This window comes from Gallus gallus, chromosome 11, assembly GCF_016699485.2.
Source record: "Gallus gallus isolate bGalGal1 chromosome 11, bGalGal1.mat.broiler.GRCg7b, whole genome shotgun sequence".
In the NCBI taxonomy this organism is placed as follows: Eukaryota; Metazoa; Chordata; class Aves; order Galliformes; family Phasianidae; genus Gallus; species Gallus gallus.
In genome coordinates this window covers 4,786,139-4,810,163 of record NC_052542.1, presented here as the reverse complement: position 1 = coordinate 4,810,163, position 24,025 = coordinate 4,786,139, and the positions used below count along the sequence as shown (strand labels likewise).

At 36.8% G+C, this 24,025-nt stretch overlaps 1 protein-coding gene across 1 annotated transcript in view; it reads right to left on the bottom strand.

Moving 5' to 3' along the window:
* Positions 1 to 24,025, bottom strand: part of TOX3 (TOX high mobility group box family member 3) — a 245,318-nt gene that overhangs the window by 180,031 nt on the left and 41,262 nt on the right. The window contains exon 4 of the mRNA XM_046899430.1: positions 5,586 to 5,640. The gene's annotated coding sequence lies outside the window, so the exon portion shown is untranslated. The remainder of the gene's footprint in view (positions 1 to 5,585; positions 5,641 to 24,025) is intronic.

The following is a 24,025-nucleotide window of genomic DNA, read 5'->3' as shown; positions in this document are numbered from 1 at the left end:
TTTGTGTATCCATTGGCATGTGTACATTTCTAAAAAACTTATTCTTACTCCCCATTTTTGAAACATTTGGGAGTCACCAACTTGCTGAAACATGCAGAAGAATCTCAAATGTCTGGATTAAGCTTTTAGCAACTTCCTACATGAAGTAACTTTAGGCATGCCTGAGAACCCCTCACTTAAGGCTCAGCCCTGTGTGCACCTTCCCCGGACTGTGCATCTTCACATATGCAATACGTTTGTTTGGAGTTCATAGGAGAGATTTGTATGTTTTTCCACCCATCTGCATTTTCAGGCAACTTCTGCTTAGAAGTAATCGAAGCTATTTATACATAAACCATCTTAATGGCTACCCTGTGAATAAAAAGAATGCCAACTAGGTACCTGTGCTGAGCTCCAAGTTAAAATGCATAGGCTTAACACAACTAAGACTAAATAAATTCTGCAGTGAGTCTTTTTTCTTCAACTGAAAACCAAACTAGAAATACTGAGTGGCACCAGAGCTCAGTTTTTATAGCAGCAGCACCAATTCACAGTGGAAAAGGTTTCTTTTAGAAACGCTAATTTTGAAAAGTTTGAAGTATTTTGCATAAGCATGGAAAACACGCAAGTATGAGAACTAATGAGATTGCAGACTGAGAACTGTTAACAGTATTCCAGTTACAGAGCTCTGTAGTAAATATCTTGTTTTAATGCTGTTAAATTCACAAGCACTTTGTTCTTTCTTGCATTTCAATTAAAATTCATGGGATGTTTTCTCCACATATTTTTCACGTCTGTCTGCATTTTCCATATCAGACAAATTTCTGGCCATTTATTTTTCATGTAAAATGAACAGAATGCACGGTCTTTTGTCCAAGCCTTTTGTTTTCTGAAGCAGGCCATTTTTCATGGATGAAACTGAGGTACACACTTGCAGTTTTGACAGCATTTCTTATCATTCCCTCCAGTTAGCATTGTCACCTTTCATTATTTAATTTTGAAGCACAAGGAAGGCTGATTTATATCCATGAAGTATAATTACAGGCAGATGGAGGGCTCAGAAAGTAGAAACACTGAAATAGGGCTGTGGTAAGTGCCTGTAAGCTTCATGTGAGAAGTCCTCTCTGGGCCACCAGCTAAAAACAAAAACCTTGGCAATTTAAACTAAATGAATCCACGCTGTTGTAGGTGCTGAGTTAATGAAAGTGAATACAAAACTAATAAAGTGCATTGGTTGTGGTTGCAACGTAATTTAAGATGCTTTCAAGTACAAATGATGAAATGTGTTTGTATTAATCAAAATAATCTGTGAATGTGCCCATGGTCAAAAAGGCTTTTTTCTTGCTTCAAACCTCCACTTCTCTTGAAATCACTTTGACACAAGTCCACTCTGTGTTCTGAAGAGAGAAGCGTTTTCTGCAGTTCTTTCATATGATAATGTACAGTATATTTTCAGCTGCCTTTTTTAAACTTTAAACAAATGGAAGGCTTATTAAGAAGATATCATAATTACGCATAGTTATTTTACTAGCTCTTATCTGAAGCAAAAGCAAGCAATTAGTTGAGAACATAAATTCATTCAGGACACTTACTGAACTTCAGGGAATAGACCAGCAGGAAAAAATAGGCCCATTTCACTGCTTCATCTTTCCTGTAGAAAGAGAGCAAGCTGATCCAGGCAAGTTCAGCACCACCTACAAAAGAGCTCTTACACTTGAAAAATTAACTAGAAATTCAGAAGGCTTTAAAATTCTTTAGCAAATGCTACAAATGCAAATAAAAAAAGTTCCTCAATAGTCCAAGATGGATGACGGCTACTCTGACAAACAATAAAAAGTTACTATATTAATAGATATGCAAAACAGCAGGCCCATGGGACCAGTGGTTCAGCTCTTGCCAACAGAAACTGAATCACAGAAACGCAGAATCATAGGGGTTGGAAGTGACTTATGGAGGTCATCCAGTACAACCTCACTGCTAAAGCAGGTTCCCTACAGTAGGTTGCAAGTGCACAGGTAGATTTTGAATATCTGTAGAGAAGATACACAAACTCTCTGGACAGCCTGACCCAGTGCTCTGTCATCCTCAAAGTAGTTTGTTCTTATTTCCAGTTTGTGCCCATTGCCCCTTGTCCTGCAACTGGGCACCACCACAAAAAAAAAAATAAAAAAACAGCCCCCATCCATTTGACTCCTGATCATAAGATATTAATAAACATTGATCAGACCTCCCCCTTTATCTTCTTTCCTCCAGGCTGAACAGTCCCAGATCCCTTAACCTTTCTTCTTAAGGGAGATGCTCCGGGCCCCTAACCAACTCTGCGGCTCTACTCTGGATTCACTCCATCATTTTCCTGCTTTTCTTAACCTGAAGAGCCAGCACTGGACCCAGTGCTCCAGATTTGGCCTCACCAGAGGAAGAATAGGATCACCTCTCTCTACCAGCTGGCCACGTTTGTTTTTGTTTTTTTTTTTTTTAATTTGACTCAGGATACCATCAGCCTTCTTGACCATGAGGGCACACAGATGGCTCACTGTCCATCAGGAGACCTAGCTCCTCCTCTGCAGAGCCCCTTTCCAGTAGGTAGCCTGCTGCTTCCTTGAAATATCATTTTACTTTCAAATTATAGATCAATGAAAAAGTAATCACTAATAATGCAGTGAGATTTGTTCTTCATTCTAAATGCAGACTCCAAATGGAAAATATTACGACCACTATTAGTGCTTATTCTATTTTCTCTTATTTAAGCATTCAACTTTCCCAAGTGCTGATCACCACATTCCCCCTCCCCTAAGCAAGGAAAATATTTTACATATGTTTAGCATTAAGGATGAATAGTTGTACAGGAGACCATGGAGCCCTTCACGAGCTTTAAGATTAAGCATCTGCTTAAAGGTATTAGCATACAAGTTGGGGCTTCAGAGCCGCCGCTTCAGCTGTCACAACAGTGGTAACATGCACCAGGACAGGAGCCCCACCTGCAGTGATTGCTCCTGCATATCAGAAAGCTCTGCCCAGAGGAAATTCCTCTGAATAGGCAGCTGTCCAGGTTTGAGATCACAGAGGCTTGGTGAAGGTGCTACCCTCACAGGGAAAGGAGCTAGGGAAGGCAGAAGGGAGCAGGAAGAATGGGCAATGACCAGGTTGTTCAGGCACTGCTTCGCTGCCTAGTTCTAACCAATGCTTCGGGCGCATTTCTGTTAAAGGAACATCTTGGAGAGTTGAGGACAAAGCAGGAGCGAAGTCCAAGCTCTTCAGCAGTTGCTACATTACACATTCCAGAATGAATGGAATCTTTTGCTGGAGTTCCTCTGAGATCATCAGGTTCAGTATATAGAGAGCGCAAAGTGTTCAGTTTTTAAAATCCCAGTAAACTAGAGATCATACATAATGGGTTACCTCCTATCCTAGCTTTATTATATTCCTGTCTGATGAATCAAAGTCAATTAAAAATACTAAGAAACATGCATACAAAATCATTCACTTCTTTTCGTTAAGAGAATAAACAAGAAAAAAATGGAAGAACATTGAAAACAGTCCAAGATTTTTCCCCTTTTACTCAGAATACTGCATAGAAGCTTGTTACATATTTCAGACTAAAAAAATGCAAATCCTCTTTCTCTAGAATGAAGGATCGAATTTTTGTGCTGGAATTTTTTAATGTTTTCCAAGCTACCAGAGAAACAACTGTTTCTCTAGCAGAAGCATTTGGCAAGCATAAAAGCAGAGTAATACTTCACCTTCCTGTAGCTGTCTTCACTTGCAAATCTCAGTAGTATAAATTCATTTTGGAGAAACACTAATGATATTTTTTTCTCTTGTCATCGATTGGGCTTGGAATATTTCTTTTAATGAATGTGACATAATTCATGCACAGTCACTACTGAACCTAGCAAATTCTTAATTAGTGACAATTTTGCACCTGCTGTTATGGGTAGATGCTGTTCTCTTTAACTCAATACCTTGATTATTCATTGGAAACTGCAGGAGATGCCGATTATCTTACATGTTTCCTTAAAAGAGCATAGCAGTTCCAGCTGGATAAATACAGAAAAATCATTTTCAAGAATTTTCCAGCAATCAAAACCCCAACCCAACAAAGTACACATTGTGCCACTGCATTCATGATCACCACCCCCAGGGTGATAATGGTACTTCATATGCCAAAAAGTAAATGTGATGGTGAGTTTGACCATATTTTCAAGCTAAACTACTAAGTGAAGATGGAAGAATTATGTGTTTTGTACAAGAGATAATCCTGCTGGAACAAGTATGTCTACAGTATCAAAGCCTACTACAAAGATACCTGAAACATGAAACAGCTATCATGCAGTAGCTTAGAGAGGACATTGTGCTGGAGGAAGGGACACAGAAGAATTGAGCACAGTGCTACTGAATACATGCGTACTCACAGCTGCACAAAGTTCTTCCTTCTATATTCTGCACCCAGAATATTAAATACGTACATCATCCTGAAAGTAATGCCTCCTATTTATTTATTACAGTCACCATCATTAACTAGGCATTGTCATTATCAAGAGCTTACAAGCCACAAAGTAAAAATCTGCAGTAGTGGAGGTAACCGAGTCATTCTCATCACCAGCTAAACACACCACCCACTGCCTTACAGTGCTCACATCCACTGTTTGGTTTCTATAAATGTTCAGCAAGCATCAATGAATGTCAACAAGTGCCATTTTTTCCACATGGAGGAATTCAATGACACCTCTGCTTGATCCACGCTTCCATGTCAGACACCATTTTGTCAGACTGCCCCCTCTGCTGCCATTTATCTCACAGCAACATAATAAAATGGAATATTAGGGGGAAGGTTCAACCTGTACTGCCATACCACCAACATCCACCCCTGACATTGTGGGCCAGCATGATAAATATATGGAACAGCCCTTGTATATCTGACTTCTGAAACATTTTCATTCTCAAAATGCATCTCCCAATAGGCCTAACTAGTTTTTCCGCACTAGAAGCCTAGAATCAGCACTTCCAAAGAATGAGGGAAGAAAGAATGAATGTTGCAAAAAAAAAAAAAAAAAAAAAGCTTAATATACTAAAACAAGCCCTCTGCTATCCATCCGTATTTCACAGATCCGGAAAGTCAGCAAGCTAGCAAAGTTTCTTCACTGATACTACAAGAAAGAAGAGTGCATTTGGATCAGCACTGATGGGCCTGCTTCATTCTCCAGGATTCTACCCATGAGAAAGGCTGGCATGTGATGCTTTCAGAGTCAGTCCTGGATTAGCTATTAAATACATAGAATATCACATGACTCAAAGTATTTTCAACTATACCTTATACTCCAGCATTCAAGGCACCAGAAACCATGAATAGGCAACTATTATCGGTGGACACCACCTACCATCAAAAACCAGGGTCAAGAAATGCCTCTTAATTCTTTTGGTTTTAAAATCAGTTCCTTCCTTCTTCTGGAGGTGAGAAGTACCACACGCTATTATTAAAGAATTGTTTCATTTCCACCCACTTTCTTGTGGGTGTGTGCAGACTGGGGGGTGGAGAGAAACAGGGAAAATCAACAAGGATAGAGGGATAGGGTAGGGGGAGAGTATGGAATTACTCTAGAGCTTACCATTCAGGAAACAAGTAGCCTGGCCAATAGTCATCAGAAGTCATTTTTCCGTTAGCTAAAGAGAAAAAACACATATTTTTTTCAAATTCAGCTCCTCACACTGAGAACACACATTTCCCTATAAAGTATTCAAAATAATCAGCACCATTAACTTGAACAGTATATTGCTGGAAACAAATGAAGTTGGCCCACTGATGTTCAAGTCTAGTTTCTGCATCCAGAAATATTGCAATACAATCAACACAGGCTAGAAAGAGGTTCTGGATCACTTCCATACAAACTAATCACAAGCTTGTCTGGCTTTTTTCTGAAGTCTAAAATCTCCAGAGTCCATCAATAGTCTGCAATTTAGGTAGTTTAATGTCATTTTAGTTACTCTCACAGAAAATAACAGCATATTTCAAATCATGACCCTTTCTCAACTTAACTAAGCAGGAGAAAAAGTTAAAAAACATTTTCAGCTTATTTGATGGGGCTGATAGACACATAATCAAAAAAATGCAAGTAATAAGGTGCTTACTTGGAAAACAGTATTGTCTCTGAGTACTATTTACATTCAAGATTCCAGTTGTTACTGGATAGCTTTGTTTTGGGGCTTATTTTCTTGTTGCTTTTTTTCCCCTTGTAATTAAAATTAATACACTAGATCTCAGATACCCTTCATGTTCCCCCAAATAAAGCAATGACCAACCTAGCACTACTAGGATTCTTTTTCCATCTCAACAAGAAAATCATACATGTATACTGAAATGGTTTCAGCTGCACTATTTTGCCTCTCCCCCACTTTGCAGGGATATAAACATATGCTTCAAAAATAAGTAAAAACTCTGCAAGAGAAGTGTGTGTACAACACAGAGCCAAAAATACACAAGCAAGTAGGTATTTAAATCTGATTATTTTCCTGACTCAGTCTGTATGCTCACTAAGCAGTTAAATACTCTCTCGATAACCAACATTACAATTAAAAAAACTGAATTCACGACTGGAATAATCATAGAAAATACTTCAACTTCATAATTATACAGATACAAAGAGATACAGATACAAAGAGAATTAGACAATGAACAGTTACATATCCAAGGATTCATTTTAATGCTAAGGAAATCTATTTAGATAGATACAGAACTAACAGCATGCACAAGGCATTCCATATCTTTCTTACAAGTTATCAATTCTGTGATCTCTAAGTTGAGAAGATTACGTACTCCTTGAACAGTTCATAGTGTCAGAGGCAAAAAGGAACATTGCTCAGGGCTTGTCAGATAGTACTGGAAACTGAATGCAGGCCATTGTAATCCTCTACTACATAAACAAGAATTCCTTCTCTCATATGACAGTACAGGCATATAACAAACTGAATTTGCCCTGAACAACTGAGTTTGTTTTGCAGGTAATAAATAAAGCCTTCAAGTGCCACCAAGATACAGTGTACACTAGAGAGCAACAGCAAAGTTTATTTACATTGAGTGTATTTGTGTAAAGGGGCACCAGTCCTGTGTTTATCTCACAGAGTAATGTTGAGCTGGACATGCAGATTAGGCCCCTGACAGCTGCTCCTGACAGCTCACGTTCTTCAGCAGCCTTTGCATCAGCCGTATCTTCCTGCTGATAGGGAAGCAAAGCCACAGCATGAGGTTTCCTCTTGAACATATTCAAAGATCAAGCTAGGTCAAGAATCTTAGATTAGCAGTCCCCACATACACACTACTGTCTCTGAAGAGAGTGGTTTCATCTACAAGAAAGCCATTTATTTGACAGGAAAACACAGATATTACAATCAGGGTCTTCAGATTGTCACAATATCTTTTACAATAACTGTGCTTGAAGATTTTCACGTTTCCTCAGAACAGTATCTTGAATCTTTATATATAACAGAACACCATGAAAAGGAACTACACACACATAACATCAGTTCAATAACTACTCTTGATAGCAGGTTGTGCCTGCATGCTGGCTCAGCATTAGGAATTCAAGTGTCACATGGAAAATAAATTTGCATTCTTGAGTATTCAGTTTCAATTGGTGACTATAACGAACACAGACACAGTGAATACAAAAGAAAACATTGGAAAATGAGGCACTTGCTCTACAAGCTTCTAATAAATCTACTTAGAAGTGTTTCCTGCCAACTCAGGGGTTGCTGATGTGGATTAGAATTCAGTTCTAGTATACACCAAAAAAGCAATGAGTGCCACAATGCCAGGATTTAATCTCACTATTTCTGATCTAGGCCATAAAAGGTTGGAAAGGATTAAGGGACTCCTCAAGACATGCAGAAAACACCACCTTGGCTGCTGCAACGCAGCCATGACTGTGCTCACAAGAAACATTTCTATCCATTTTCAAGCATGTAAACATGTGTCGATTGTTCAGACCTGTGGGAGAAAAACAAGCTGCTTCTCCCCTTCATCTGTTGTTCAGAAAGTTGCTGCTTTGTCTTTGGAGCTCTGCTGATGCTGCTTTCAGCAAGCCAGTACTCCATTGTTATAGCCTCTCTTTTCATATGCCTCAGGGGACTGAAAGGATGGTGCAGATGGTAAACAAACATGCTTTATAGTTTTTGAGCTTAGACTGAGAAATTCAGACTTGTTTTTCATTTCTGGAGTGCGACTAAGCAAGGAGATTACTCAAATTTATAATCATCTGGTTCTCTACTCTGTGCAGCTCTTCCATGTTTGCTAGTACAGATTTTTCTGTCTCAGAAAGTTGACTGGCAAGTTTTAAAGATTCATTATGTACCTAAAATTCATCAGGCTATTTCATCCTGTGCAACGCAGTATACAAACAAGCCAAAGCTCCTGTAAAGGAAATTAATTCGTAAAGCTTTACACTTTACCTCACATATTTCCTGCTAATATATGGTGCATGATATATGCATATACCTGAATTAGCATGCACCAGTCCAGTTCATAACTTGAACAAAAGGCAAAACAGACATATGCTTCCTTCATTGCACCCTGTAGCTAGATCTCCATCTGCTGATTCCTAACAATATGCTATTCTCAGTCTAGATCTTCAAAAGCAATGAAAGACAACTCGTTTCAATTCTACTAAGAATAGCTATCCACATATCTGACCAACAGAGATCTAAACAGTAGCATGTAATTAGAAAGGAACAAGTTTTGGTGAAGAACATTTTACAGAAAGATTGCAATGAAACATGAAAGCTCTGAAATTGTTAAAGCATTGTGTAAGTTACATCTAAAACATGTTACATACTTGATATTTGCTATGTGATGTAATAAGAACCACCAAACTCAGAGTCTACAGTGGTGGAACTAAATATGACAGCTGCATCCATGAAGTAAGAAATATTAACTGTACTAGTTACATACAGTTAGTTCCTCAGGCTGCAAGTCAAAAATTAACTCTGGAGAATAAATCTATTTCCTGTAGACATTACCACTTACTTGAGCAAAGATGTTAGGAACCATACACAACAGACACGTAACTAATGACTGAATAGTATTGTCTACTATTATTAGATAGTGGAACATGACACTTGAGCAGAACTCTCTTCACCAATTCTTATTGCACTGACCATTGGTGAAAGACTGTATTTTGGAGCAGCGAGGAAACTTGAAAGATCCAATTTCTGCTTGGAGAACAGGCTGCAAGACTGAAGTCTCTAATTGTGAATTTATACCATACTTAAAAGCTGGACCTCTTTTCACATTATTCAAAATAATAAACACTAAACCTGTCAAATAGCTCACACTGCAACTTTAAATAATAATTTCATATCTTGTATTGTTAAAGTAGCTTGATGCTCAGAGAGATCTGTACTAGATCTGCTACCACCATGAAAGTTTTCAATTTCACCCATCTCATCTGCCTTTCTCACAAATCTGCCATTGTGATGCAAGGAGAACAACATGGCACTTCACATTATCATAAAATACATCTTAGAGCAACAAATTGCTAAGATTTCAGCTAACTTTCTTGATCTGAAAGTGCAGAGTAATAATGAGATCCACTATTGAGCAACGTTCACAAATGTCATATGGGGCAAGTTAAAAACCATAGATTTTCTATTTTAGAATGGAAAGAGGACACAGCCATAGTATTAATCCAGCCCACAAAAATAATGGGCATTTGCTGAAAAGAATTAAAAAGAGTATTTTAGGAATAATATACATATTCCTGTACAGTGAAATAGGTGGGTCTGGAGTTCAGACTCCCAGCAACCTAAATACCACAGCTGAAGGTAATTTCTCCAGCATCTCTAGTCTGCAACAGGATGTTGCCTATTTTTCATTGTACAGAGTTTCTCCACAAGCCACTGTAAACTATAACTTTGTACACAGTCACCCACCATCCAAAGTTGAACATATCACTCAATTTATGCATCTTTTTGCTTATAAGGACTTTCTTATCCAATACCCAGGTATTTGAGAAGTGTTTTCAGATTTCTACATGTCCAGAACTCCTTTTATTCAGTCTAGGCACTGGAGTACTCTTATGTGAAAAAAAAAAATGGTAAGGTTTTCACTGTAATATTGTTAGCTTTCATCTTATATTTATCACCACGTCTTCAATTTCATCTCTAAATTACAGAGCTAGGACTTTCTGATAGGTACAATTGCTGCTGCTCAGTTTACTGCCTCCCATCAGTCCTTGATTGCTTCATGGCTTTTATTCATCACAGCTTCAATTTATTCCTTGCAGAGTGACCAGAGCCCAGGGAAAAAAAGGGAAAAAAAAATCAGCAAGAGATCGCTTCAGTTAGCTCTTTCAGGAAATAAAGAATGGAAATGTATATATAAATATGTTTAAATTTTCTAGAGGTGATAACAGCTGAATAAGTAGTACATGAAAATTGAGTTACTTTTCCGACATGTTTTGCAAACATTCATCTTCCATTTGGACCTTTCATAAAACTTGCTTTACATTAAGACTGATCAGAAATTCATTACATTTCTTCCCATTTATTTACAGAAGGATTATTCCTACATCAACACATTTTTATAACACATTTATATGGGCTGAAAACACTTCTCCAACTTCATAAAACTCTGCTGAAAGACAAGCCACCATCTTAGCACTACTTGAACAGAAGATCCAGGAGAACCCAAGCACAGGGCAGCATTCTATACTTCTTCACACCCTTCCTTGCATAGTCATCATGAGTGGAAGAAGCTTTATCTTTTCCCAGATCTCTTGTTCAGTGTGCACAGGTTGATAATTTCACAATGCTGCCACTATGACTGAATGCTCTGAGATGCCTGTGACCAGTTATCCCGTGTACACCTACCCATCTCCTCCTCCTACTGTAACCTATAGAAGAAAGGATTTCCAGCTGGTTCTGCAGAAGCAGATAATACAGAAACAGTTGGATTCTCTGGAAGGCAGAGGGATGAAAGCTGTCTGAAAGTCTTCATACCAGACAGGACAGAACAACCTAAGTCAACACTTTAAAAGACAGAAGCATTTTTGACAAGGGAGTCACAGTCTTTGTATTTGTCCAAAATAACTCTGTTTCCAATCTGGACCTCTTAGGTTCTTGTCTTCAGATCACATTAAGCATCGCTTACTGAAGTAAAGCTCAAACTGCCATGCACAGCTAAAAACTTTGAGTTATGCACTAATGTAGCAGTACTAAGTACAACATATTACATCACTTCATGCATCTCAAAAGAGATATTTATTTATAAAGTGATATTTATTATATCTGCCATGATAACTATGCATTAAAAACATTAAACATAGAAGTATGTTTGCCACAAGTTGGTAAGCTGATTAAAATGTGTAGTATATATTCAGGGCATCTTCTCAACTAATAAAAACTCCAAATCAATTTATTTCATTAACCTGAGCTAACAGCAGTGATGTAGCAAAAGCTGCCCTTCATTACACAGTTTTCTACGAAAGATGAATTCTTTAATGTCCGTGTAAATAGCTCACAAGCCATGAAAATTACAATGCCAAGCAGATACCACCTGTATAAACATCATAATGAGGAAACTAAAAAGAAAACTAAAACACATTTCACAATTCTACAAACAGTACAGAAATAAGTAGCAAGACAGTTGGCCACATTACTTATTCCCAAGACACAGATATTGTTTGCTTTTAAATTGTTTAAAAACTCCATTCAAGTACTACATCATCAGCAACACATTTATTTCCAGAGGCAGAGGGAGAACTTTTCCAAGAATTTGAACTCTCTGCTACTCCAAAGTTAGAACAATCACATTAGTGTAAACAATCTTATTATAGAGCTATTACCAAACACTGTAGTTTGGATATATAAACTTCACTAGGGTGAAGTACTTTCAAAGGGATACTGAGCAACACTAACTATAGGTCTTCTACTCTTTACACCACTGGGCAATGGGAAGCATCCATGAAAAGCATTCATTTCAAAACCACTGATTTCCAAGTGATGACAGATTTTCAACTAACTGTCCTCAGGCAAATTCTAATTTCTAATACACAATTTGAGAGTTTACACATTAAACGCCCTTATTCCTACTCAATTCACTTTGAAAAAGACAGTTTTGCAGAGACCTCAGTGTGCTCAGGCTGTACAAGTGTGTCAAGAGAGCAAACACTGCAGGTCCTGTCCTTCTGGGTAAATCACACAGTCACTGAAGGCATGCTCAGTCCTGACTGAGCTCAAAGAGAAGGCATCCACTGCTTCAATTAGTTTATCTCACACAGACTGATGCTGCCAGAAGAACGAGAGACTACAAAGGTGTGTATAAGTTAAGCAGATGTGAACCCTGCTGCAGTCAGAAACAGCAAAGTGTAAAGTTTGTCTGGTTTGTAGACATAGCAAAGCCCTTCTCACTCTTCTTAACAGGGAACTTGCAGACCATAAAGATGTTATTCTGAAGTATGCTTTCCTAATTAAGGATCCAGCAAGTCAGAAAACAAGACATGAAAGCTTAGGGAGACAGTCACCACCCTCACCCTCTCCCTGGGGGAAGCCACTCATGACCAACATCCACCCGGACGCTGAGCCATCGACAGCAACCCTATGGCTGTGGCTGTACAAGATCACCCAAGGTTGTGAAGTACACAGACCTACTGATTGCTTGATAGAAACGTTTTTGGAATGATCAGGAAGTTATTTAGCTTACACTTGAATACCTCAAAGAAAATTAGATATATTAGAATATCTTCACTACCCAAACCAGGAATCCTGTATATGGTTTTTTTTCAGTTTTACTTGTATTGAAGCATTCCCAGTGCTTGCCCACATTTGCCTGACTTCAGGTAGAACCTGAATAATGCATCTACAAAACATTTATTTGTATTTTAAAATTATTATTTGGACTTCTATTAAAAACAATACTTAGAAGTGCACTGGTTCTACTCCTATAGAAGAATTGGTAGCAATTATTTTCTGTCCATCTTAGCTTTAGTTCTAATCAGATGTGTGGAAAAAGGGACAAAGGTAACAAAGGTAACTAACAGAGGTTATTTTAATAACAGAAAAATCATTTCATGATTGATCATCATACATATCATATTGCAGCATGAGATCATACATAATACCAGCATGAGACAATCTGTAATAGCAATACGAGGGCAGTGCTCAGGGGTTTAGTGTGTGGAGCGAATAACGGTAATGAAAAAGGTGAAAAAAATCATGTAAAAAAGAACCACAATTAGATATACCTTTTGAAATGGAAGAATAAAGGCTCAGAAAGTGGTATATTTAAGTACTTTTAAATGTGTTTGAAACTTTTATATCCTGATCAAGTCCCAGTTTTTAATGAGACACCACAGATGAAAAGGGGACAGAAATAATTTTGAATGAACAATCAGAGGAGTACTTGAAAATCAGGAACATTTGAGGGGGTTCAGGGAAAAGCATTTAACAGAACTCTTTGCTACAAAGGTTGAAAATGGCTCTCACATTTAATACCACTGTTGAAATAGCTGTAATTTCATCTATATCCTTTATACAAAACCTGTGCAAAGAAAGCAGTATTGATCTAAAAATCACAATTTAGCTAAAATACATACATCACTAGAAATACTTGCACAATATTTGCCTTATATTCATTTAATATCGTAAGAAAATGCCAGAATTACTTGCAGCAATTATACAACAGATAGTACAATTTCAAATTACTGTGAAATAACACAGTACTGTACCTATTTATCAATTCATCTTCAAATGTTGTCCTACTTATTTGCTGCATGGAAATTGCAGGTTAGATATAGTATGTGCCCATATTTTTCTATAGGTGTTTCATTTGAAGTATGCTTCTGCTATATTCTGATGAAGGCAAGGCATGAATTGCATAATCTACAATTCATATGAGGCAAAGGGCATCTCAGGAAGGTATTTCAATAGCAAATTGAGCTGGAAGAAAATGTTTCAGTTCAATTCACAAAAATGAAGAGATATCGTTTCAACCTGCATATTTCAATGCTCCATGAGCAAGAATGGATGGGACAATTTTACAGATATAACAATAAACCTACCAGCAAAAAATAAATTCTCAAGCACTAAGAATCCAAAACCACCTCTTTTGCATTATTTATCTGAAAATTTTGAAAGATCTGTGCTCTTTGCTATTTTGCCCTACTGTCAAGTATGGCATCTTTGAGAAAAGTTCTCCACAGGAACTTAAAGAACTTAATAACAGGGCTGAAAACTTCACTGGATCATAAGGAGCAGTTCCAAGTGGTGATATCCAGCACAGCTCATGGTGCCATGAGCTACTAAAAAACCAATAAAGTATGGTATAAGAAAAATAGTAAAGAACCATTGTCACATTTAAATCCATAAATAAAACTCCTTTTCCATAAAGGACTCATCTAGCAAATCCTGTAAAATAGCAAAAGCAGTGAAGTATAGGAAGTGAAATTCATTAACATATCAGAAAATAATTGTGAGGAATTGATCAATTTCTCTCCTTATGTCCATTATCTGCATGTTGACTTGTAGATTTCACTTGTTAGAGTCTGGCTGGTAAAGGTAACATCCCCAACTTCTTAAAACTATCTCATTGACAGACAACTTGATGCAATTATGACAACTATTGCAAAACAGGGATCTTCTGCCTCTGACAATGCAAATGTACTTTAACTTGTCACAGAGATCAAGTCTGGTTTGCTTGCCAAATCAGCATCTCTGGAACACTTGCTCCTCTCTGAGGTTTAGAGATGAATGCCTAGACCTATGCAGTTTGTTAGAGAGAAAATTCTCTGCTTTTTAGCAGATGATTTAGCAATACGATTTCACAGTATAAAAGAAAATGCATCAGTTGTAAATATCTTTTTGCTGTATCTTCTTGAAAACTGATTTGCTATATGGGTTCTTCAAATATTCCATACTTTTCATATTTGAATTAGACATTATTTCCATTCCCAGTAGACTGAAATGTAGCCCTACCTAGACAGAATGCACTCAACTCCTAGTAGAGTCATGGATTGTGATGTTCAGCCTGCATTTACCACTCTGCTGTCTTCATGTGCATTTCCAGTAACAACAACAAAAACACCAAAAACCACAATGAAGTTAAGATACAGTATCGTGGCTCAAAACAACTCACAACTGCAGTAACACTAAATACAGTCTCTTGTGGGGTAGCAACAGTAGATGTAGTTTTCCCAAATCTGTAGTTTTGCCACATCTCATTCAAATGCATGTACTTAATTCCACAGTCATTTCACATAGCTCATCTCTTAAAATCAGAATTATTAGAATTATATTGTAAATCTTATTAGTAGGACAAAGTGTAACTTAATTTGGAGGGGGAAAAATCTTTTGAAAATCGCTTTTTATTTAAAGTTCTTTGTGAAATACAGCCTTATAATGAAATCCTTCTTGTTCCCACAAAACAGAATACTGCCAATTCAAATGTTGAGAATTATAGCCCACAGTTCCATTCTGATTGTAGTACAGAATTTCTGGCACAATCAATTTTTATTTTAATTATTTTATTCTTGGGAAAAGAGTAGTCAGATTTATTGTCAAGAAGGACTCCAAAGGCAATATTATTACAGTTCTAACAGGTAAATAAACCAATACATTTCTTCAAGCCATAAAGCAACTAACTGCACTTGGAGAAAATAGATCTGGAAAACTGAAGCAGAAGAGTTCAGAGGGGAGTTACAACCTCAGTGTTAAGAGCCCAGGGGCTGTGTGCTGGTGAAAGAAAACAGCTAAGTATTTCTTATTATTGGCTCAGGTTCTGCAGGACACCAATAATCTGGATTAAAATTATATTCTAGTCTTCAAATAATCAAAATTATGAATGACAGGAAGTGATTCCTCAATCAAGTCACTGAATATTTCTATAAAACGGAGGGTGATGGGCTGGGGGCAAATAGATTTATGAGTAACAATTCTTTAGTCTTACCATACACACATATGATTTACCAGAGATAAGTAAAGGCTATCAGATCACTGAAGACAATATGAAAACAATGTTTCATGTTTTGACATCTTAACATTTTTACATCAAATTCAAAATACACTCAACCACAAAAGAGGTAGGTAGGATGCAATTCTACACATCAGTGAAACAGAGCCCTTCCTGGATTGCCATAGAGCAGCAATTCAGTAGCACATCAGTTTTTAGAACAGGACATTAAAAATTACTGTTATTCATTTCAAATTGCTGTAGACAATTATGGAACTTAATTGCAGAGTTGGAAACACTCCAGCTATGAAAGGTGCTAATACCTTTCATCTTACAAAGAAGTGACAGGTGCTCTTTAATGCTTTTAGCATACTGCCTTCTAGTGCTATGACAAGACTCAGATTTATTACCAATTTGAAGAGCAAGACATCGTATGACAGTATCATTATCAACAGCAAGAAGAGTTTTTTTCTTTAAAGTGTCCCATCTAAGCAGATGGAACATCTAAACATGCGTGGCTAACAAGACCGTAGCACAGCGTAGTTGGGTTACCATGTTTTTTGACAAAGATAAATGGGTAAATACATCCTCACATCGCCCAAAAAAAGTACAATCAACAACATGGAATTGGATGCAGCTTCTCAGGTGCTGCTTTTGGTTGCTTTTTTCTTTAAACAGATTTCTGCCCAGATTTCTAAATCACTTGGCATATATGTTTAGAAGAGGTAGTTAAAACTCAACTCCAAAAACACTTACAAAAGCATAGAGCCACACCTCTCATCGCATAAGCCTTCTCACCATCTGAGCAATGACCTGCATTGCACCAGAACAATGAAGAGCTGCAGGGAGTAACTTTCTCCCTTATGCAGAGTAAAATCGCTGGGGCAAGGACCTCCTAGGCACTTCTCACATGATTTGTCTTTCTGCTTTTCCGCTGTTTTGTTAGCCCATTCTTACTCACACTGAGTTACAGAAGTCAGATTTGAGGGTTCTTCTATGCCAGTAACATACTGCCCAGAGCATTGCTTGGGTTTTCTAGTTAAATATTGAGACTGACAAAGTTCTTTATCTACTTTTTTTTTCCCCTCAGCATACACTGGAGAGAAGTAAAAGCAGGATTTAGCCACTGATCTATGACCCAGGCGGATCTTCTCTGGATTGATTGCATTCTGCTTGAAGAGACTTAGTCTTAAATATACTCGAATTTTTATAAAACTGAACAAAAAGCTGCAGGAAAAGTCTTCTATTGTGGACAGACACTTCACATGTAGTTGCAAAGTTCTAAATCTGAGTTTAAAATTGTTTGATTTACTCCTGCAGTCCTAGATGCATAATCCTAGAAAAGCTACACAGCCCATGTACAGGAGAAGGAAAGGCAATTCAAGCTTTACATATCCTCTGGTCACCAATGAAAATCATTAACATTACATAACATCATAACAGTATTCAACTGCAGCCTTCCAGTACTTAAAAGGATCTTATAAACAGGAGCGGGACAGACCTTTTGCATATTCTAATATAGGACACAAGGGAGCAGTTTTAAACTAAAATAGGGGAGATGACTTCAGATATTAGGAAGAAATGTTTTGCTCAGGGGGTGGGGAGGCACTGGCACAAGCTGCTCAGAGAAGTGGGGAAATGTGAACACACACCACTTCCAGGTTGGATGGGGCCCTAGATAGCTTCATCTAGTGGCTGATAACCCTGCCTATGGCACAGGGTTGGAACTGGGTGAGCTTTTAGGTCCCTTCCCACCCAAGCCATTCTATGATTCTGTGGTATCATCTGAATAGTAATATGCTGATGTCAGGCATTCTTTTGTTATGCTCTTACAATCTGTAATGACAGTAAACCACTAAAGAGATTCTGATGATTGCAAAAAAATCAAAATGTAAAATACCAACACAACAAAACCAAAAAAAAAATTCTGCATGTAATGAGTTTTGGGAATCTTAACTATTTCACGATTAATATAGGTTGGTACTTACAGAAGGTTAGTCTTCCACTGAGCTATCTACATAGCTATCAGATATATAAAATTCTAACCAAGTTACTCCTCCAGTAACAGAATTTCTTTCAATAAAAGGAATAGTCAAGGGATTTGAGGAAAAAACATCCTAATATTTACAATAGCAGAAAAATTCAAACAAAAAAGAAAAATGCAAAAAAAAGCATGCAAAGTCAAGCCTTTAAAATAGGAAACAACAGAGTTAATGAATATCCTGCTTCATTCCATCCAGAGAATGGCAGTTTGCTTAATGAGCAGCTCTTCAGTACTTCCTTTGTCATTGGACCGAAATGACTCTGGTTTTATTTATTGCGCACTGTTTAAAATAGTACTCTGGAGGCAGTTAATTTTTCTGCATCTTTTTTCTTCAGCATTCATCAGTATTCTCTCCTACAATTTCCCAAGCATGGAACAGTACTGAATTCTCATATTTCCATGAAGGTCATTATTCCCATGATCTGGTCTTTGACGTGAGAATACTGTTTGTTGCCACCTGAACAGTTCATCATAATTTCTTAGGTAAGATTTTGAAGAAAGAAGTATTTCTAACTACACAGCCCCAGAGAAGATATACAGATATAAAATCACAAGTGTAACTGAAACAGCCCATGATATAGACTCACACAGACACTCACAAGGAATATCACTACAGCTGGAATTCTGACTGTAGCTTGACAACCTAAAAGGCAAAAGCAGAGGCATCACAACAGTGTTCAACTGCCCTTCAGAGGATAGCATGAATTTTATTTTTAAATTCTTTCACCATTTTTCTACTACTAACCACCTCAAAATTCACAGTTATATCCCAGTTACTATATAATCCCCTTATCGCATCCAATCATTTCTGTTTCCCATTCTACTGCATATTCATATCCGCCTCACAATTCAGATCAGCACTGGATTTCTCATCCAAGTCCTCAGTCTTCCTAAACGTTTCTGTTCCCCCCTCTCATGGCTTTCTCTTTTCTTCCTCATAATAGTTACCTTTGTCACTTTTTTTTTGTGGTTCTAATTAGTAGTTTGTCTTTAACTTTTTTAAATCTCATTATCTCATATAATCTCATTATCTCAGAATAACAAATGGAGCTGATAGCACCAAATGCAACTTGTTATTAATAGAAAATCCACAGGTTCCTATGGCCTCTCCCAAACTTTATTAAGATTGAATTGTGTTTTCAAACATGAGTAAATTCACTTCATAAAGTCACTGTGCAAATAGATTATTACAACAGTAGAATGTGCTTTAATGTTTTCATATTCCTCCCAAATGGTGAGGAGCCAAGTTAACTGAACAGACAAACAAACCGTTCTCTACTATTGGAGTCCTGCAAATCACCAAACACTGAACCACACAAGCTGTGGACTAAAACAGCAATTAAAAGGTAAACATAAGAACAAGAGAGAGATTTAAAGAGGAGAAATTTTAAAAACAGACAAAACAAAAGCAATTAGGAGTTTCAGCTTTCAGATGATGACTGAAATTTAATAATACTGACAAAGTTCTTCTGTCAAACATTACTAGAACTTTGTACTTAGACACATGTAATTTTTCCCTTGAAGTCAATGAAAATTACATATGCAGATCAAAGGGCAAACCTAATTTCTTTAGGGTGCTAATAAAAGAGTATGCAAGTGGATGCCAGAATTAGATTGCAAGTTGTAGCTAGATTGTACCCTACTAAATTGGTACTGCAACAGGTTATTCAACACTCCTTCAACAAGTGACAGATCCTCCGGTATTCTCACACAGACTGAAAGTTCACAATAAAACAACTACATTCTTAGTAATTGCATAGCTTTTTTTATTAAAAAGTGATTGGAAGAAATCATTATTTTTGTTCATTCACCACACAACGTAAAAACAGCCTTACTCAAGAAATCAGGTAGTGATTGAAGATAGATGTAAGGATCCCAGTTCCACTTTCAGTTATAAAGCATGGAAGCTCATCTCTGACAGACCAGAACAAAATAGAGCTGGGAGAGTAATTTTTCAAACACTTAGCTATAAAAATAGAATGATCTCTCATATTTCAAATTCAATCATTAGTAATAATCTTAGAATGATTCTGTTCCAAAAAAAAAAAAGCCCTACTTCCAGGTTTTATGAGGCTACTTGAGATTCTACAATGGAATCTCTAGCAAGTCTCTAGCATAGTTTTTATCCCATGTAATACTTCTGCCTCTCAGTTCAGTATCTAACTGACATATTACATACACCAGCATTACATATGCATTTCCACAGAGCAGCTGAGTTTACTGCTACATCAAAAGCTTTTTCAGTATTTTCTTGTACACTGCTCTTGCCACTCAATATTTATATATTCAAAACAGTCATTGTTATACCTCAATAAATAGACAGGTAGATAGGTGTAGGTTTATAGAAACATTTAAGAAGTGTGGAGCACAATTTTTGGCTGATTATCACTGCAAAGAAGAAATAATATACAGCTCTACCATAGATCACTTATTTGAAGCTATTATTACCAGCTTTTACACATGAAGACTAAAAGAATTGTTCATAAAAGCTCTCGGCAAAGCTAAGAAGAGATTCTAGCAAAGGGAAACATATTCCATATATCTGTAAAATAGATGTCATTTCGTCTAGTTCTTTGGCAAGTCCTCTCAAGATGACTCAAGCCAATCTGTTGGATCACACATACTCTATTTGCAGGTCCAGTCACTTTCATCTTATAAAGCTCCAGAAAAAGAGAGATTTTGCACTGTGAAGAGTTGTATCCTTTCTGGCCAGTAGAAATGGAATAATACTGAACCAGTAGAATATATTTTCAAAAGATACAAGAAATAAAACATTACAAATTCCCATATGTTTCTAACACTTAAAACTGAACAGTAATGGTGATTTTCAAAAGGTCAAAGGAGGGAAATATTGCTCTGGGATTGATTCTACTACCCCTTTAGGATGAAATAAGTGGTCAATATCGTAGTTTCACTGACATCAGAAGAAAAGTACCTATTGACCTATGCAGAGCATGGATTTTACCCAGTGAGTCAAATAGTGCATTAGGCTCAATTTGTCTTGAAGAACTTTATTGAAAGAATATCAAAAACAATTAAAGTTGCCTGGATAAAGCCAAGTTAAAGATGCAGCATGGATGGATGTAACACATCTGCAAAGCTAGATAATGCCTAGCATTCTGGGAACTAAAACCAGCACAACTGAGCAAAAAAATATCACAGAGATAAGAGCATAATTGGAGTATCAACATTTCTAGGAAAGAAGCAATTAAAAGAAATATTGAAGTACATGAGAAACAGTTTTGTCAGTCTTTATGTCAGACTTCTAAAGAAAAGAAAAAGTGGCTTTTACAGAGCACGGGAAAGATCAGCTTAGATAGGAAACCAGCTACTGGGAAGGAAAAAAATGTACTGATATTATCTCAGACATTTGAGTACTGTGCTGGATAATGTTTCAGAGAATTAAGCCATGCTATGCAATTGAGTATAGAAAACATCAAATTCTCTGAAACTGAAACATATCCCACTCCTTTTAACTGTCATTATATTTTTGTTTGAATGACAATGTGTCAGTTACTTATAGGAAATTATACACTCTTCTCAAAGTGTTTCTCATTAAAGTATGCCTGGCTGAGTACTCAAAAAAAAAAAAAGGATAAAAATTAAGTCAACTGAATTGAAGACTGCAATTTATTCAAAACAGTGCACTTCACATCTTTAATATTCCTTCCTGCCAAAAAAAAGAAAAGCAACCTTAAAAAATGGCTTTCATTTTTCAATAACTTGCTGGATTTGTTTTGCTTTAAATAGATTAGGCATCTTTGTAATCCCAGAAAGAGCATGACATTCTCTTCACTACTAAAAAAAAAGTTTTTACATATAGTAATGCACTGTTGTGGGGTTTTGTGTGAGATGCAAAAGATTGTTAACAGCTTCAATAGATTGAAGTTATTTGTGCCATCTTAGTGAAAACAGGTTGAGATTTTAACAACTAATGATAAAATTAAAATTTAACTTTAAACTGATCTAACTTGCATACTGTAACTACCGCACTGTACATGAAACCTTGGAGAACTCATCACAAGCATACTATCGCATCCAACAAGTCTTAAGGTAATTTCTACTGCATGACAGCATGCAGTCACTAAGAAAAAATACAGAGTAAAGCAGCTGAACACTGGCAACAGTTTACCAGAACATACAAAAACAAATTAAATGTTGTGTTACAAATCAAGAAGAAAAAGTTCACTGTGTCATCTATTATGTCATTATTTCATTGTCATGTCTAAATATTTCCTCTCACTGCAGCTAGTACTATCTCTACTGTACCTCTTTTGATAATCAGTTTTGCTCCAAGCCAGTGTTACTACAGAAGCTACATTTATCACTGACAAACTTTTCTTGGTCCCTAAATGAGCTTTTATATATTCTGATGAGCATTACCTTGTTAAGACAGTAAAGAGAATATTTTTATGAACTGTAGCTGCTTGTTTAAGTACTCTTTTCTACTTGTTGTCTTTAAGTGTGCTCAAATGAAGATATTATACTAACAACTGCAACTATGTCATTTACCTACAGCAATTTATTCAAGGTTTCATCATCACGCTGCTTTGAGTTTACATTTAATGAAGACCATCTGAAGTGTCCCCATTGCAGCTGCAGGCTCTGTAGAAATTGTAGCACAAGAGGCAATATGCTGTATTGTGATGCAGATTTGCTTAAGAGTGCATCTGCAGCAACAAGATCATTTCCCATGGTCTTCACTGTATTTCTTCTATTATTCATGGAACACAATGTAAATGAAGCTATAAATTTTACCACATACTAAATGTAGGAAGATAATGGAAATTGTGAATTATGAATGAATCACTGTTATTGTGATTCCTCAAGGATTCTGATGTAGATGATTATACACATGCAAAGACACTGTAGCTAAACCTCTTTATATTGATCTTGAAAAATGATCCTTAGAATATTATAATTAATATACAGAATTCATAGATTTGTTTTTCATGACAATGCTAAATACAACTAACCGTCAAAGGCAATTACATATCAATGCATGCTACCTAGGGGCAGGCAAGCATACTTTTATTTAGGATTACTGAATTGGGAAGAGAAAGATAATAGCTTGCAAAAATGTGTTTCTCAGCTACCCACATGTGTTCTTTCACATTTAAATAAGCCACAGGCAAAGTTTGAGGAGTATTTTGTAGTGAACACATTCATATGGCAAGTAATAAGCAGTAAGATAGGGGTGTTTTTCTGTAGGGTGGCTGGAAATAGAGTCTTTAAATGAAAGTAGTATTCTTCTGCAAATTACACAATCAAAAAACCTACTAATATCAATCTCTTTGCCTGATTTCACATGATAGCTAGAGGCATTAATTATTACTCCTTCCTTTTATGAATAGTTCCATTTGAGATATGACCAAATTTGGGAACAGTTCTGGTTTAACCACGTTTGGAAATGAGTAAAGTTATACACTAAAACAGCTTTAGTTATAATCAACAACACCTAAGCACTTGGGGCAAGTCTGGATCGCCCCAGTTCAGAGCAGAAGCAGATGCAGATGCATTTTAAAATGGCTTAGATCCTGAATTTCTCATCCCATGTGGAACCTCAGGAACCTGGTTCATTTCTCAGAACAACCTTGGCTCTGCAAAGCAATTGACTGACTCTCTTTCAAGTAAACTTGTTGACCTGAATACAATTACTCATCTAGAGAAGGATGAAACAAGACATTTCTTACCAATTTACTGTGGCATGTGCTTCCAACCAGTCAGATCACTACAGAAGCTAAACCAGAGAAAAACAGCAGTACTCTATTTCTGACATACATGAAAATTTTGTAGTGGACAAAATGGAACAACTTTAAAACAAACTCATGAGCACTGCCAGTCTTTTTGCCAAAATATTCTTATTTTCATGCAGGGAGCCAACTAACTACCATGATCAGTATTTTGAGAGTACAAGAGGATTTTGCTTAGCTCTGATTTCTAACCAAGACATCTTTTTTCACTAGAATACCATGTTACTCAAGTTTGTGATCCTGTCAGAATATTATTCCATTTTTAACCATTACAGATGATCTCCAATTCTGCTGATCTTTACCATAGCACCTTTA